Source organism: Marmota marmota, unplaced genomic scaffold, assembly GCF_001458135.2.
Source record: "Marmota marmota marmota unplaced genomic scaffold, marMar, whole genome shotgun sequence".
NCBI lineage: Eukaryota > Metazoa > Chordata > Mammalia > Rodentia > Sciuridae > Marmota > Marmota marmota.
Window position 1 is genome coordinate 13404037 of NW_026000016.1, and position 16948 is coordinate 13420984.

Below are 16948 nucleotides of genomic sequence, written 5' to 3' on the forward strand. Positions count from 1 at the left end.
TACAAATCTTATTACACATATAGAACACAATTTTTCATATCTCTGGTTGTATACAAAGTATATTCACACAATTCGTGTCTTCATACCTATACTTTGGATAATAATGATCATCACATTCCACCATCATTTATAACCCCATGCCCCCTCCCTTCCCCTCCAACCCCTCTGCCCTATCTAGAGTTCGTCTATTCCTCCCATGCTCCCCCTCCCTACCCCACTATGAATCAGCTTCCTTATATCAAAGAAAACATTCAGCATTTGTTTTTTTGAATAGGCTAACTTCAGTTAGCATTATCTTCTCCAACGCCATCCATTTACATGCAAATGCCATGATTTTATTCTCTCTTATTGCTGAGTAATATTTCATTGTGTATATATGCCACATTTTTTGATCCATTCATCTATTGAAGGGCATCTAGGTTAGTTTCACAGTTTAGCTATTGTGAATTATGCTGCTATAAACATTGATGTGGCTGTGTCCCTATAGAATGCTGTTTTTAAGTCCTTTGGGTATAGACCGAGGAGAGGGATAGCTGGGTCAAATGGTGGTTCCATTCCCAATTTTCCAAGAAATCTCCATACTGCTTTCCAGTTTGGCTGTACCAACTTACAGTCCCACCAACAGTGTATGAGTAGTGTACCTTTTCCCCCACATCTTCGCCAACACTTATTGTTGTTTGTCTTCATAATAGTTGCCGTTCTGACTGGGAGTGAGATGAAAAAAACTACAATTATCTTATATTAAACAAAAATGCCAAGAACATGCATTGGAGCAAAGATAGGCTCTTCAACAAATGGTGCTGGAAAAATTGGAAATCCATATGCAACAAAATGAAATTAAACCCCTATCTCTCACCATGCACAAAACTCAACTCAAAATGGATCAAGGACTTAGGAATAAAATCAGAGACCCTGCGTTCTAATAGAAGAAAAAGTAGGCCCTAATCTCCATCATGTGGGATTAGGGCCCAGCTTCCTTAATAGGACTCCTATGGCGCAAGAATTAAAAATCAAGACTCAATAAATGGAATGGTCTCAAACTAAAGCATTTATTCTCAGCAAAAGAAACATCTGTGAGGTGAATAGAGAGCCTACATCCTGGGAGCAAATTTTTACCCCTCACACACCATATAGAGCACTAATCTCCAGGGTATATAAAGAATTCAAAAAGCTAAGCACCCCCCAAAAACCCAAATAACCCAATCAATAAATGGCCAAGGACCTGAACAGACACTTCTCAGAAGATGATGTACAATCAATCAACAAATATATGAAAAAATGTTCATCATTACCAGCAATTAGAGAAATGCAAATCATTGTGTTTTTCTACAAAATTGAGAAGATGGAAACTAGTCCAAGAGGAGTCATTGAATTTTCTTATACTTCTCTTCCTGACCCGATGTGTGTTACTTGTCTGATACATAAAGGCATTCAAACCTGAGGGTCATAACATAATGTAGAGGCTGGAAAACCTTTTGTCTAAACAGCAGAGAGCACATGATTTAGGCTTTATGGGACATAAAGTCACTGTCGTATTACTCATCTGGGTCTTGGTAGGGGAAGGCTATCTTAGGTAGGTTGAATGAACAGAGCTTTGGTTTGAATGTGCCTCACCCCCAGTTAACATCAGCTTTATTCACAATATCAGGCCCTGGGCTGCATTTGGGCCCCAGGTCATTCCATCTCCCGATCTAGTTCATCTTCCTTATTTCACAGATGAGAAGACCCAGAGAGGGAACATCAGTTGCTAGTTTGTGGCAGAACTGAAGCTAAGATCCCAGCTTTTCAACTAGGAAAAACCCAGAAGTACGACTTCATGTCACTGTTTATAGCTGTCTCTAATCTCCCGTCTCCACAGTGTCCCCTCCCTGGACTCCCAGGAAGTCATCCCAAGCCATTCACCTGGACACTCAATCATGGACTTATATCTCTCTCCTGTCCCTAGATTACAAGGCCCGAGGTGGTTTCCTTTTTCTTTTTCCTCCCTTTCCTCCCTCCCTTTCTCTTCTCTTCTCTTCTGGGTAGTAGGCATTGAACCCGGAGGCACTCTACTGTGAGCTGCACTTCCAGCCCTCTTTATTGTTATTTTGAGGTGGGGTCTTACTACATTGCCCAGGCTGGCCTTGAACTTGCATCCTCCTGCCTCAGCCTTCCTAGTAGCTGAGATCATAGGTGCATGCACCATGCCTGACTCTGCCTTAGTGTATTTTTTGTGTATTATCCCACGATGCTACATGAAAAATGTTCCACATAGAGCAGGTGCTTCTTCAACACATGAAGAAGCTTAGAAACGGATGGAGTCCAGTGGGGGAACACAGGATACCTGGAATGGTCCCACTGGATGTGGGGGAGAGGAGAGACCTTGAAGACAACTTTTATCTGTCTCCCCAGATAACTCTCCTAAAGTTGGTGGTAATAGAACCACCCATGATTCCTCACACTGTTCCACCTCTTGCCTTTCTGGTTCCTCTTGCCAAGGTCTGACCTCACTACTGGGTCAGCTTCCTCCTTCAGCTGCAGCTCCTGCCCCACTCAGCACAATGATGTGATCCGATGGAGGGCAGAGAAGTGCTTTTCCTGCTGTAGACCAGGAAATCATGTGCCTTAGAAATTCTATATTCATTACATTTACTCCAGGTATGATTTCCTAAAACACCAGCCTGAGAGATAAGCATAGTCTTCTTTGATGTCTCCCTGACCTTTCTAAGACAAAGAGTTTAAGAAAAGAAATCCGAAAAGACCTGTGGGGAGAGATGGTGTTCTCTACCTCTGATGGAACCCTGGTTGGTGGGAGATGACAAATAGGTTTTACCTTGTATGTTATTTCTGCTCAGCTGTCCCTGGGTGACTACTCCATTGTGACCAGAAGCAGTGAAGCTGTATCCAATCTCAGAGAGCTCTGTGATGGATAAGTCATGTCTGTCCTGGTACAAAAGGAAGGAAGGGGCATGTATGTTATATATTTCCCATTGCTTACTTAGAACTGGAAGATGACTGGAAAAAATGAGTTGTATTAGCCTTATGATCCTTTGCTATTCCTCCCTGGCACAATGAAGACACAGCTATAAGGAAAGAAGATCCTGTGATATAGAAATGCCCAATAGCAGGCTGAAGGAAGGAGGGTGTATGGTTGTCATGCCTTCAGAATGTAAATGAGAAAGTAGATAGGAATTCATAAATGAATCTCCTTTTTGGCACTAAGCTCTTTTCTTTTTGTTTCTGCATCAGCATTCTTAATAAGGAGCCAGAGGTACTAATTCCCTTCACTGCCATGTCTGGGATCATTGCATTATAAGGAGATGAATCTAGCTGATACCCAAGGGCAGTTTAGAAGCAGGTGACAAGGTAGCTTAGTTCACTTTGTGTTGCTGTGACACAATACCATAGAATGAGTAATTTATAAAGAAAAGAAATCTGTTTTTTACAGTCTGGTCCATGATGGACCACATCTGGTCAAGGCCTTCTGGCTGGCAGAGGGCATCACATGGAGAGAGTGTGCCAGCTCAGCTCTCTCTTCCCCTTCTTATGAATCCACTAATCCATGGGGCCACACTCTCATGACCTCCTCTGACCCTATATACCTCCCAGTGACCCTACCTCCATCAACAGGGTACAGGGTACGAATCCCGTATTTGAATTTGAGGGGGGCACATTTAAATCACAGCAAAAGGCATGGGGATCAGAAACATGACCTCTGGACAGATGCAGCTCTGAAAGTTCTTCCTGAGAAGGTGGCAAGGGGATGAGAGGAGCAGAGTTCCTCCTGCAGTTCCAGAGACTCAGTCCACATCTTGGAGCAGAAAGCCCAGTATTTCCCTTGTTGAGCCCTGGGCCAGGGTTTTCATCTGCATGATTCTGTCTGCATATAGCCTTGTTGGGTCAAGCCAGAATTTTACTGCCTTGGTAAAAGGCCTTTTTGGGAAACATTCTCACCCAACAGAGTGCTTGTGACTGGGGTGCATGGCCAGCCCCCCAGCTCCGTTTTCCTTTGGGTGGAGAAGGAGGGAATTCAGGACTGCAGCAGCTCCCAGGCCAGGAAATTCTTCTGTGCATTTTCCTCTATAGCCACGAAGAAGATACCTCTTGTCTAATTTAAGAAGAAGAACCCCAGCAAGAAATCTTTTTTTCTTAAAGAGAACCGCCACCTGCCAATACACATCCCAAAATATCAGTACGCTTGTTTACTCTGACCGTCTAAACAGTTGCATCCCATATTTCAAAATTATTTTTGAGATAATATTGCCATTTTGAAAACTTTTCTATATTGTTTGTATCGAGGGTTTTTTTCCCCCACATTAAGTAGTATATTTTGTTCTTTAAAAAAAAAAAAAAAAAAACTCTATATGTCTGCTCACCCCGCTCTCCCAGAGTCCTCCTAAGGTAGCCCACAGCACCTGCCAGAGTTGGATTTTGTGAGGTGCATCATTTTCCCTTCTCCTCTCACCCCACCCTGCTCCACCAGGACGAGCTGAGAGTTCAGACAGTGCGTTTGAGGGTGGCTCTGAAGGACCTGCCTGTGGCCCTTCAGATAGGAGCCCAGTACAGCTGATTCCTTGGCGTGAAATTGGGGATCACTGAGAGACTGAGGCGGCCGAAGCCGAGACAGCAAGCTCAAGAAATCCACAGGGGAAGAGTGACCACACAAGCCTCTTCTCATGGCAAAAAGCAAAAGAGGAAAACCAGCCTATGCTTTCCTCTAGCTTTACAGCTTGTTAACCACTTCACTTTCTTTACTTTTATCAAATAAGAATGGATCTTTGGTGGAAATTGAGTGTTTCAGTAATTCCAGAAAATCCTCCCAGCAAACCAGGGCGTCCCACAGATGTGGGAGAGGAACAATGGGGCAGCTTTGCCATGTGCCTCATGCTGTCTGGAGGGCTTGCCCATGGGGGTAAACTGGAAGGTCCAGGGTGTCCCACATCATGTTGATATGGGGTCCCCTGGTTTCACCATTCCATGTAAGTTTGTGCCAAGGTTTGAATTCATAGAGTTGTATTCTCCTTGAAATCTGTACCTTAAGGAAGAAGAGAATTAATCTTACTACTAAAAATGCTTTGTATCTAACTGCACTTTCCCTGTTTACAAAAAAGCAAGGAATCCCAGCTGACCCACTCCCCAGGTGGCCAGCCTAGATTGTGGATGGATGGGAAAATATGCTGAATGCTGCAGAGGGCAGATGCTATGCAAATGAGTCACAATAATAGGCACCCTTGGCACACCTGAGCCCACCCTAACCTTTGCATGGCCTTCTTGGAAATGAGATGAGAGCTGATATTTAATAAAGCATGTGGTTTTCAGAAGATCATGGTAGTGAATCTTGCCCTGAGGATTTAGGCTTGGTGACCTTTCTATGCCATTACTAGTAGTGTCAGCTGGTTAATGCAATGCAGCCCGTGCTCACTGTTGTAGAGAAAAAAAACCTTTACATCTTTATTAGGCTTTTTGTTGTTGTTGTTAAGAATACTAAAGGCGTCCATTTCACTAGTTCGTCCTTTTGAGTTTGCCTGAATCGGGGGCCAGTTATGCTACGCTTGAAGGGAGTGTGGTAATCATGCCTGTATTAAGGGTCAGTGAACTATGGATTGCAATACTTTGCAGAGATATTGCATTTACTGCAAAGCCACAGCCATGGCTGTATTATTTTATCTGCCTCCAGCCATGTGGACGTGGAGGATTCCTAATATGCTTGTTTACTTGCCTTGGTTTTATTAGTTTACTCTAGGCCAGGTGGACCTCTGGCCTGGGAGGCCCTGACTTCTAGCATCACTGATGACTTAGAGCAGAAATATATCACACCCACAAAATAACATTGTAAATGCATGTCCAGTTTAAAACAATAAAAAAGCATCAACATACCCATCAGTCTACTGGGAATCAATATTTACAGCACCTACTGTGTACTCACTCCTGCCTGATAGCACCCTCTACCCTCAGCCTCTTGAGCAATCAACTGGCCTGTATTTTGTGTTAATTGTTCTGATGCTTTTCTTGACAGTTATACTATGTAGCTATCTTCAAACAATTCATGTAGTGTTGCCTTTTTTTGAAATTTCTACAACTGGAATCATCTGCATGTATTCCTCCTTTTCTTCTTTAACTTGACATCTATTTTGTGATTTCTTGATATTGATACAATGTTCAATTGTGAATATTCCACAATTATTTTGCTCATTTTTGTGTTGATGAACATTTGGGATGTTTCCAGATTTTTTGCTGGTAGGACAGTCTTGGGTGCTCAAATCATGTTTCCTAGTGTGTAGTTGCTGAAGGGTGTGGAACTGCTGCATCTTAGGATAAACACGATTCAAGGCATGCCACAAAGCTTCCAAAGATATTGTGCTAATTTAACCCGTAATGATGCAATTTAGCAGTAGGCAAGCTTAACAATTGTTTTCTTTTCTGTATCTTTGTCAACACAGGATTGTCAACTGGATAGTGTAAAATGATGATCTAGTGCCAGTTGTGAAATGATTTTTGTTATTTGCCTAATTAGTGATATAGGGCATTTTCGTTCATAGGACATTTACATTTCTTTTTGTGTAAAATTCCTGTTCTTTTGCATATTTTTTTTCTATCAGTTTTCTTCTTCTTCTTACTACTACTACTACTACTACTACTACTACTACTACTACTACTACTTCTTACCATCACCACCAGACCAGGAATTGAATCCAGGGGCGCTTAACCACTGAGCTACATTCCCAGCCATTTTTATTTTTTCACTTTGAGATAGGGCCTCACTATGTTGCTGAGACTGGCCTTGAACTTGACAGCCTCCTGCCTCTGTCTCCTGAGTTGCTGGGATTACAGGTATGTGCCACTGTACCTGACCTATTATTTTTTGAATCAGGTTTTTACACATTCATGGTACCTGTCAGTTATAAATGATGTCATGTTAGACACATTATTAGAATGTTTTTCCCTGTGGCATAAGGTCCCTGCATCATGGACTGAATTGTCTGTCCTTCCCTTGACCCTCTGGTCGTCAGTGTCCTTCTGTGATGGACATCCATGTGAGTGGGCATATTTCTGAGCACTCTATTTGGTTCCAGTGGCCTGTTGCCTCTGCCCACGCCCGTCTCTCACTGTCTTCACTGCTGAAGCTTTGTAAAAAGTGTGTATCTGCAGACAAATCCTCCTTCCAAGCTGTGTTTTAGGAGCTTCTTAGTAGTTTCTGGCCCTTTATGATTCCATCGAAAGCCATAGAATAGTTCATTCAGTTCCAAAAAACATATATCCCTTTTGGGATTTTCAGTGGTATCCAATTGAATATACATGGTTTGGTTCAGGAAAAATTAACATTTTTTTCTCTTTGATTCTTATCTATGAATTATTTAGATATCCATTTATTTAGGCCTCTGAGTCTTTCATTAAAGTTTTATCATTATTTTCATAAAGTAGAGGTACTTAGATTTATTCCTAAGAAATATGTGCATATCAATAACTCTTATAATTGTAGCCTTAAATAGCATTTAAAATGATAAAATTTAATAAATTATTTAAATCAATCGTTCAAAGCTTACCTATTAATAGTTCATCCACTGATTTTTTTGAGTTTTATATCCATGGTAAATTATGAATTTAAAAAATTCTAATTCATATATGCATGAATGAATATATATATAGAAAATTTGACTGTGATCACTAGGACTTCCAGTAAGAATAGCAATGGCAGGAATTCCTAGCTTATTGCTGCTCTTAAATGAAATGCTTTTAACATTTCACTATTAAATGTACTATTTCCTAAAGATTCTTCTGTATTGACATTGTATTCATTTATCATGTAAAGGGAATTCTCTTCTATTTCTAATTTGTTAAGATGCTTTTCTCCCATGACCCTGCATTACCCATGTAGGAGGTGAAAAGCGGGGAGAATGGGCAGGAGAGGAGAGGCAGAGTCCAGACTGGTGCAGTTGCTCACTCTGAAGACAAAGGGACCTGGAGCTGGGGCTAGGGATTCTGTAGCAGCTGAAAAAGGGTAAAACCAGATTCTGTTCCAGCCCCTCCAGGCAGGAGCCTAGCTCTGCCACTACCTTGCTTGTGGCCAGTGTCCAGGCTGCTAACCCACAGACTGTGACACAATAAATGTGGGTTGTTTTTAAGAAAAAAAGAATTATTACAAATAGATGTTATGTTTTGTTGAATTATTATTATTAATTATTTTGCATCTATAGAGACAATCAAATGCCATTTGTTCTTCAAGTAGTTAATGAGATAACTTCATTACTCTACTAAGCCAACCTTGCATTCCTGACATGAAACCAAGAAAACATGATTGATGGCCATTTTTTTATTTGTCTGTTGTTCTTGTTGTTTGTGGTACTGAGAATTGAACCCAAGGGTGCTCTACCACTGAGTTACATCCCCAACCCTTTTTAAATTTTTTATTTTGAGACAGAGCCTTGCTAAGTTGGCCAGGCTGGCCTTGAATTTGTGATCCTCTTGCCTCAGTCACCCAATTGCTTGGATTACAGATGTGTGCCACTAGGCCTGGCTAGGATGACCTTTTTTTATACATTGTGCAGTGTAGGAGAAAGAGACAGACCCTGAGTCAGATTATCTTTTTAAGTCTCCCTCCTGCTTACTCCTCCCACTAAAAAAAAAAATGCTCTCAGGTTTTTAATGAATAAACAGATATTAATTAAATAAACACTAGTTCCTTTCTATTTTATCACCCTTTGATTTCCAAATTTTTACTTGTAAAAAAAGTTAAAAAGTAATTAAAATATTTAGATGGTATAGTAAATGTATGAATTTATATTATTTCCATTATTCTGGAACTCTATAGGAAAAAGTTCTTCATTCTTCCTATATTGATTTAAGCTGAAAGAGCAAAAAATATCATTGATTTAACTTGAGTCTTTCCTTTCTCCCTGGTGTTACTTTAGGAAGTAATGTTGAGTGAAAAAGATCATAGTTTGGGTTTTCTTGTTTGTTTATTTGTTTTTCTGTTCCCAACTTTGTGTGAATAATTCCACATTCCTAAGGGGTCAGTTGGTTAAAATGGAATTTTAAAAAATCACTAGTAGTAACAAACATCTTCTATAGAGCTTCTATGTGTCTATGGGCATTTTTCATGTTTTACATATTTTGTAATTTCAGGTCCTGTGAAGTAGGTACAGTATTCCCATTTTGTAGATTAGGAAACTGGGTTTCAAAGAAGCTGAGTGCCCTCTGCTGTGCAGAAGCTGTTAGTTTGATGTTGTCCCACTTGTCTAATTTTGATTTTGTTGCTTGTGCTTTTGATGTCATATCCAAGAAACCATTGTCAACCCCAAGGCCCTGTGTTCTCTTCTAGGAGTTTCACAGTCCCAGGTCTTAGATGTAATTCTTTAATCCATTCTGAGTTGATTTTCTATATGACTGTTTGGTATGTATGGTATAACATAAAGGTGCAATTTATTCATTTGCACGCAGATATTTAGTTTTTCCAATACCTTTGTAAAGAAGATTCTCTTCCTTATTGTGTGTTCTTGGCACCTTTGTCAAAGATTGGTTGACTGTATATGCATGGCTTCAATTCTGGTTTCTCCATTCAGTTCCATTGCTTTTTCTGCTCTTATGCTGGCCAGTACCATACTGTTTTGGTTAATGTAGCTTCATAATATAGTTTGCAATCTGAAAGTATGATGACTCCAGTTTTGCTCTCTTTTCTCAAGACTGTGGGGGCTATTCAGAGACTTTTTTAGACTTTTTTCATAATGGTTTTGGATTTTTTTTTCCATTTCTATTTTTTTTAAATGCCACTGGGATTTTGATGAAGATTGCATTGAGTTTATGGATCAATTTTATATTTTAACAATATTAAGCTTTCTAATTGGTGAACACAACATGTCTTCCACTTACTTGTCTCCTCTTTCATCTTTTATCAATTCATTATTGTTTTCAATGTACAAGTCTTTCACTTTAGTCATGTTTATTCATAAGTATTTTATTCCTTCTTATGCATTTATAAATGGGATTGCTTTCTTCATTCTCCTTTCAGATGTTTCATTTTTATGTGAATAAACAACTGATTTTTATATGTTGATTTTTTTTATTTCTACTGTAGTCATTAATTAGCTTTAAGTGTTTTTTTGTTTGTTTGTTTGTTTGTTTGTTTGCTGGAATCTTTGAGATGTTCTACATATCTGATCATATCATCCAAAAACAGATAATTTAACTTCTTCCTTTCTAATTTGGGTGCCTTATATTTCTTTTTCTTGCCCAATTTCTCTAAGACTTATAGTCCCCATTTAAAGTGGTGGAAAAGGGCATCTTTGCCTTGGTCCTGTTCTAAGAATAAAAATTTTCAGTTTTCCACCTTGAGTGTGATGTTAGCTATGGGCTTTTCATACATGAACTTTGTTGTGTGAAGGCATGTTCCTTCTATACCTAGTTTGTTGTCAAAGGCAACCTACAAAATTGGGAAAATATTTGCAAACCGTATATCTAATAAGAGATTAAGGCCCAAAATATGCAAGCAACTCCAACATTTGAATAGTAATGATAATATCCAAATTTAAGAAAGAACAAGGGAGTTAAACAGATATTTCTCCAAAGAAGATGTGGAATAATGGCCAACAGGTATATGTAAAATGCTCAGCATTTGCATCAGGAAAATACAAATCAAAACCACAATGAGGTATCACTTTATACCTGTTAGGATGGCTGTTATTTAAAAGCACTTTGGGTAGAATATAAAATGATACATCCACTAAGGAAGCCAATGTGGCAGTTCCTTAAGAAAATAAAAGTAAATGAACATATAACTCAGCAATCCCACTTCTAGGGATATATCCAAAAGAATTGAACTCAAGGTCATTCATGGGTGAATCTGGAAAACAGTATGTTAAGTGAAATAAGCCAGACACAGGACAGATGTTGTATGATTTCACTTACATGAGGAATCTAAAATAGACTCATAGAAAGAGTAGATGGTGGTTTCCAAGGGCTGGCGGGAGGGGAAGTCAGAGAATTGCTATTCAGTGGATATAAAGTTTCAATCATGTGAGAAAGTTCTAGAAAACTGCTCTATAGCATTGTGCCTATAGCTGCTAATAGATATATCTTAACACTTTAAAACATTGTGCACTTAAAAAGCTTGTTGAGAGAGTAGAGCTAATGTTTAGTTTTCTTATCATAAGAAATATTTGAAGATCCGTCTATAATTAATAAAAATGGATCAAGTGACTTGCTTGAAATCCTGCAACATGAAGCCGCACAAGACCATTTACCTTCCACACTCCTGTTACTTCCCTGAATCTGTGGAGTATTGTGTACACATAGTGGTGGCTTGCTTAGACTGTGGAAAATATCAATTCCCAATGCAAAATTGAACATTTTTTATATCCTAAATTACAATCTAATTTGAGCAAATCTGTTTCCTTATTCCTTTTCTCCAGCTCCATACAAACCACCTCAATATATTCCAGAAGGGCTGGAGGCTCACTTTAAGGTTTTGTAATCTCTGGAAGCAATGGAGGGTCATAATGGCTTCCCTGTGTGGAAGCTGGACATGAGTTTCCTTATAAGTCCACTTGATCCTAACTATTTATTTAAATGTTCAGGACATATGCATATTTCTTAGAGGAAAAATCATGAAGAAGAGAAAGCTGATAAGGGAGAATGGGCTGGCATAGGTCTGTCTTCTCAAGGTCAGTCTTTTTCCTTGCCTTCCCATCCATCCATTCCTTCCTTCTTCATTTTTCTTTCTCATGATTCTAGGGATTAGGCCCAGGGGTGCTTTGCCACCGAGTTACATCCCAAATCTTTTTTAATCTTATTTTTTAAGGTCTCACTAAGTTGGTCAAACTGCCCTTCAATGTGTGAGATCTTCTTGCCTCGACCTCCTAGGCTGCTGGGGTTACAGCTGTGCACCCCTATGCTCAGCTTTGGTATCTTATCATTCCCATCTCTTAACTTTAGAAAGTCATTTCATTTAGAGAATCAAAATTTCTTCTGAAAATTGATTTGAAAATGGAAGATAAATGCCCCTCTTCTCCACAGGAGTGCAGGGAGAATTCATGTGGTTAGTTTGTAAGATACTTCAAGCTTCTTGGATAAGAGTAGTTTTGTCATATCTGACATTAAATAACTATTGTACTAACATCCTATTTCTCTCAAATCTGGAAGTTATTATTCTTCCTATTTGCCAGGTCTTCGCAAAAATGACCTCAAGAATTGGCAGAGAGGCATGTCTTAAGAAGGTTGTGTGTTCTGCTTCAGTAGGGTGAGTGGGGGAGAGCAAGAAAGGGCCACTGGGCAGAGGTGGAGAGGGGCTTGACTTCCAAGGAGTGAAAAGACCAATAACTTTACCAGAGGACTGTCTTATTCGTGAAGTTGGTGATGGCGACCAGTATGACTGGATTTCAGAAGCTGTTGGGAGGGGCTCCTGCTCCTGCTGATTGACATTTCACTCCTTGGATCCCAAAGGTTTTGTGGTCCTTTGTCAATTCTTTTGAAATATTTACATGTCTCAGAGGAAATAGGCTTAATGTGTTATCAACTAATATCCTAATCAGTTTATTCAATTCAATTTGTTTTTAAAAAATGTATTCAGTGACTGCTAAATGCCAAATCAGTGCTAAGATTAGGGGATAAGAAGGAAGGAAAGAGCTGGTTCCCTTAACGCCCTTGAAAACTGGTGCAGGACACATAGCAAACTTGTAATGTCGGCCATGGAATCAGAGTACACACACGGGGGTGGGGGGGACATCACCATGGTCAGTCTGCACCTCATGACCTGATGACCATCTAAGAGCATGAATGCATCACAAGGAGACTTGTCAAGGAATTACAAATTACAAAGCAGATGAACTTGGCCTGCTTTGTAATTTTATTCAAGATCAACCCTAACAGTACAGAACCCCAAGAACAACTTGAAATCTACTCTTTGTGAGACTATAAATGTGCTATTCCTGCAATTACCAGGATGCCATATGATTACCACCATTTCATATTTTTTGGTGGCCCCACAAGTGCTGGCTACCAGATTTGTGTCCTTTTGATAGTCCCTGCTGGCCAAGATGTTTCTCAGTGTGGTCTTGTCTCCCTCTCCCACTTCACTTGGACTCATTCCTGCATCTCATCCAAATCTTTTTTTTTTTTGAATAGTGAATTATTTAGATTTACTTTACACAGAACAAATTGAGGGTTTTCCATAGTCTCCATAGTGGGAAATGACTGTGGCCTCGGAAGGACCCATTTGCAATAAGAAAAGTGACTTCAGGCATCTGAGGCAGGTGTTCTCCTCACCTCTTGCTGGGGAACAGCTGCTTGACTTCTCTGGGGTATTAGCTACTTGGATTCACCCAGGAATGGGGAGTTATTTTGTTTCCTTTCATGTATAGCTCTTTCCCTATCAGAAACATTTTGGTTTTCCTGGTACATTGTTTCTCAGGCCAATGTTTAAGCGAGAACAGCATGAATATGAATTATGCAATTTGAGCAAAAACTTGTAAAGGCAAGAGGCCAAGCTGCAGAGGCTTATTCAGCCCCGAGGTTTGGCATTATTGCTGAGAAACCCAGGAGGGTCTTAGCCTGCCCATGTTTTGATTTAAGAGACAAATAAGAGATAGTTGAGTGGGAATCAGATAAAAAGCTGTAATATCCTTCCTTTCTCTTTTTGACTCAGTTTGCCTATGTTGAGAGGTTGAGAGAAGAAATACCTACTGAGCATTTGTAATTCCTTTTCTCACACAGCCCAGTACAAATCCCTTTACGGAGTCCAAGAAGAACTGGAGCTAGAATGAGAATAGCAACACTTTGAAAAATCAAAATACATAAAGGCAATTTCTGATCCTAAATTAGCACCATAATGTCTGAGGAGCATTTTGCTGCTCCACCTGCTGTGTCGAGCAGCTCTGCTATTTTGGGAACAACCAGAATCCTTTCCCAGACCTACCATTTTGTTTTTGTTTTTGTGTTTGTTTGTTTGTTTACTAGATGTATAGAAAATGAGTATTTCCCATCCCTTCCTATTCAGACCAAAACATCATTACCACTGTTTGACAAGTTTACTGGGCCTTGAGAAAAATTTAAAATCTGATCTATTAATTACCAACTGCTGGCACCATTCCATGATCTTGAACCATGGGATATGTTAGTTTACCTTGGAAGGAAAGCTGGTGTTGGAGGTGGAGGGGAAGAACAAGAGAATTCATACCTTTTGTGCATACTTAGTGCTTACTTAGTGCTTAGCACCCAGCATTTCATGTACCCCTCACTGAAAACCTGTGATGTACTTTGATACAGATCACCCATAAATTGTCTCACAGGTAGCATGGGGTGGCACCAACCTGTGGTTCAGAGTCTCTCTGCCCTCTTTGAACTCTACCAATGCAGAAATGGGAGCAGTAAGTTGTCTCACTAGTGTGAGATCTTACAAAACTCCTTTTGAGTTCCAAGGAGAACCCACCTTGAAGCGTCCAGTTGAGTCTGACAGCTCAGCTAGTATTTCCACCTGTATCATTTCTCTGTCTATAAAATTGGCAGCTGCTGGAGTGTGCTGCCTGGAGTCCCAGTGAGAGGGATGTGTGAAGACAAGAACTGGACCCAGACCCCAGAATGTGAATACCGAAACCCGACAAGGAAAGCTGGGGGAGCCCTGCCAAATGAATTCACACTGGGGGGTCTGTAATAGGCTCTGCTTGCTCCTCTAGGTCTGACTCTTACTGTAGCCACATTGTGAAGTGCTGTCACTGTTCTGACATGGAAAAGCTAATGAAAATTTGCTTAGAAACCCTGTTTTATAATGCCTCAGATACTCAGGTTATTAATAATTCAATATTGCATTAAAAGTGTCCCTTTGTTAAATAAGCAATTATTGTGTATCTTCTATGTATCAACCTTTGTATTAGGCATCCATGCCCAAGGTTTTCTAGGATGAAGTTCCTGCTCTTGACTACCATCTAGTGCAACTCCATAGTGTTACAGAGGAGAGAAGCATCCTCCTCCTCTGGGTATAAGAGAAGGAATTCCCAGAGAAAACACTATTTTAAGGGGCCTTGTAGGATAATAGGAGTTTTCCAAGAAGGGAAGGCACAAATTAAGACTTGAGGTCACTGACCACCACACAGCATACAGCTCACATTCTACACAGTGTATTTAGCACAATATAAGTTATAAATTTACTTAGATTTTTTTATTTTTATATTTTTTTATTTTTTTGTACCAAGGATTAAACCCAGGGCATTTAACCACTGAGTCACATCCCCAGTCCTTTTTTGTATTTTATTTAGAGACAGGGTCTCACTGAGTTGCTTAGGGCCTCTCTAAATTGCTGACGCTGGCTTGGAACTCATAATCCTCCTGCCTCAGTCTCCTGAGGCACTGGGATTACAGGTGTGAAGCACCGCACCTGACTCTATACTTATTTTTATTGCTCTGGATCCTAGTCTGTTTGGCTATAATATTTTTTCATTGTTTTTATTTGTTGGTGTAAATTCTGTTTACCACCATCAGTATCTAAAAATGTTATTTGGCATGCCCATATGAAGTTCAAGTAAGAACACTTCATTTGATGGTGCTATACATGTTGTCTATACATTTATGACAATATCAGCCACGTTAGGAAGGTGGACAATATTATCAACCTAATATTTCTTGAGTCCCTACTATGTCTTAGCCTTGGTGGTATTGGTTACAATATGCTATCATTTAATTTTTACAACAACCCTATGAGTTGAGTATTTTTTGCCCATGTTTTGCTGTTTAGATAACTGAGATGTAAAAATAACATAGTTGCACTGTGGGGATGTAGATGACAACTCTTTACTTACCAGTTATTTGTTTGACCAAGGGCAAGTTTCTTAACTACCCAGATACCAATTTCCTCATCAGTGAAGTGGGACTAATATGAATCTTACAGAGCATTGTTCAAGGATTAATTGAGATGATCTATGTTCATTCCTTGGCCCGGTGCCAGGCTCCACTATGAAGGATAGATTGTTTTGGTTATTATTATTATCACAGAGGTGAAGGTTAAGGATTGGTCACATTTTATCGGAGTCCAAAGTACACTTAAACATTTTAAAAGCAGAACTCAGATTTGGTGACCAGGCAAATTTACAAAATGAACAAAGTTGTTGGAACAACGTGTGTTATAAGCAAATAACTGAAGGTCAACATTACACACCATCAAAGGAATTCTTGTAATCATGACGTGTAATCTCTGTAAACAGGAGAAAATAAATACTTCAGAGCTCTGCATACCAATACATGCAGCCAATCCCCAAATTTCCCTTTCTTAGACTGTTCTCATCATGTTTCATCTCTCTTTGTCCCCCAAGTCTTTTCATCTTTACCATGAACATAGGGATGGTAGTGGAAAAGGATAAAAATAAGTCTGTAATTAGATCAATTGTGTAATTTTTTTTTACATTTAGCCCCTTACAATCTTGATTATTATCTTCTCCACCCTTGACCATTTGAACTCTGCTATTTTAACAGTTGCAAAAATTGGCAGAAGCCATTCTGATTTGAAACCATTTGAACGATGAAATTCTCAATTGGTTAACTTCTAATGTACCTATAAAATCGAGGGTTGGGAAATCTAGCTGAGAAAGACACTGGAGAGAGACTCCCATGAGTGACGTTTATATAACAAATAACCTTCAATTATTTGTTTATAAAACACATTGTTCCAACAAGTGCCACTGTCTGTTCATGCAGCTATTTGATAAGCCCTTCGAATGTGTGAGTTTGAGCTCCCAGCTCATCCCCAGAACTCAGGAGAGACCCTGGTGTCCTTTGAAATTGTAGCTCTCGAGTGTCCAATGGCAATGTTATTTGGACATCCCTTTCGAGATGTAACTTCATCAAACCCATATCACTCCAGTTATCAATCTCACCTATGATCTGTAGTCAGCTCTGTTAATTTCTTAGTTTATTGGAGCTTATTTTTCTTTTTGTCCTGGAAGTTTGCTACGATTTTTTTTTTTTTTTTTTTTGGATTGTGTTTCAGTCC

General features: G+C 39.6%; 1 protein-coding gene and 1 long non-coding RNA gene across 2 annotated transcripts in view; one reads left to right on the plus strand and one right to left on the minus strand.

The window, feature by feature from the left end:
* Positions 1–4636, minus strand: part of LOC125618455 — an 11191-nt gene extending 6555 nt beyond the window's left edge. Inside the window, exon 1 of the long non-coding RNA XR_007349721.1 lies at positions 4625–4636. This is a non-coding gene — a long non-coding RNA (uncharacterized LOC125618455). The remainder of the gene's footprint in view (positions 1–4624) is intronic.
* Frmd4a (FERM domain containing 4A) overlaps positions 1–16948 on the plus strand; it is a 574514-nt gene that overhangs the window by 32407 nt on the left and 525159 nt on the right.